General features: G+C 43.2%; 1 protein-coding gene across 1 annotated transcript in view; it reads left to right on the top strand.

Moving 5' to 3' along the window:
• Positions 1–1,368, top strand: part of GMPS (guanine monphosphate synthase) — a 66,203-nt gene that overhangs the window by 53,531 nt on the left and 11,304 nt on the right.

Below are 1,368 nucleotides of genomic sequence, written 5' to 3'. Positions count from 1 at the left end.
TAATTTTAATGAACATTTAAAATACTGATCTCATTGCCCAGATATAACCCTGCTGCCATTGCATCTATTCCGGTTCATAGTGACCCTCCACGGGATCTGAATCTGTAAATTTGAAGAGAACAGTGGCCCATCTCACTTCCACAGAGCCACTGGCCTACACCACCATAGCCTTCAGAAATTGACAGTCATTATTAAAGTGGATACTCTGAATTACCATAATCTCATTATCTGATACTCTACTTCTGGTCGGTATGTGCTGGAGAGTCAGAACTTACTCCTAGCTGACTGTCCAGCATGTTTTCAGAGACAGTAAATTGCAGGGGAGGAGGCTGCCCATCTTTGTTCTGCGGAGCAGCTGGTAGATTCGAACTGTGCCTCTGGGTTACCACGAGGCCACCTGCTTTAAACCATGTGCTGCCCCCGTTTTTTTTTACCCCACCCCTAAACATCCAGTTGGTCTTCCTATGTTCTACTAGAGGTCCACCTGGATGTCAAGATAAGGCATTCACAACCAGCAGCACTTGTATCAATGTTTTTGCAAAACCACTTGGGAACTACTAGCATCTTCTCTATGTATTTCATAAAACCATTCAGAAACTGTTGCCAGTTTCTCCTGCAAATGTCTTGCAAGATTAACTGTTACCAACCAAAGTATATGGGGTGAAAAGTCAGACAGCAACTTTGACAGCAGTCAGGTTTTTCAACAGATTCCACAGCTGAGATTCCCCGTAACAAATCCTCACTAATGTGAGAAGAAAACCTTTAGATTTAGCAGAAATCATAACTTCAGAGATTGGGACGAATTTCTATAAGGCAGCAGAGCAAGGCTGTCTTAATTAACAATAACAACAACAACAAACCCAAACATCGTGGCTGTTGAGCTGCAGACAGTCAGTGCTGAGCTTCAGAGGCTGTAACAACACTCTTCACACTAGGCAGCCCGAGCTCCTTTGGCTCTGTAGTGAGATGTACCAAAAGTGAATGTCTACCAAGCGGAACTGTGTTAGGGTCTGTATTAGGGGGCCAGCACGAGGGACGACCCTCTCTTTGGAGAAGCTCTTGGTCTCTTCAGTGTCAACCATAACATTCCTACAGATACTCTTTCCTGGATAGTGCACTTTAATGGAATTTTTTAAAAATTGCTTTAAGCTTTATTTTCTTTATTTTAATGAGCAGATCAGTTGAAATAAACATATGCTAGCCATCAGAGAGTTGGACAATGACTAGGGAGGATAGACGGAGAATTGATGCCTTTGAACGCTGTGATGCTGGAGAAAAGTACTGAATGTACCATGGACTGCCAAGAAAACAAACAGATTCATCCTGGAGAGGGTTAAACCAGGCTACTCCTTGGAGGCAAGGATTCTG

Source organism: Elephantulus edwardii, unplaced genomic scaffold (genome assembly GCF_000299155.1).
Source record: "Elephantulus edwardii isolate Elephantulus edwardi_28Jun2011 unplaced genomic scaffold, EleEdw1.0 scaffold00215, whole genome shotgun sequence".
NCBI classification, from domain to species: domain Eukaryota; kingdom Metazoa; phylum Chordata; class Mammalia; order Macroscelidea; family Macroscelididae; genus Elephantulus; species Elephantulus edwardii.
Note: the sequence above shows the minus strand (reverse complement) of the source record. Positions and strands in the feature narration are given on the sequence as shown.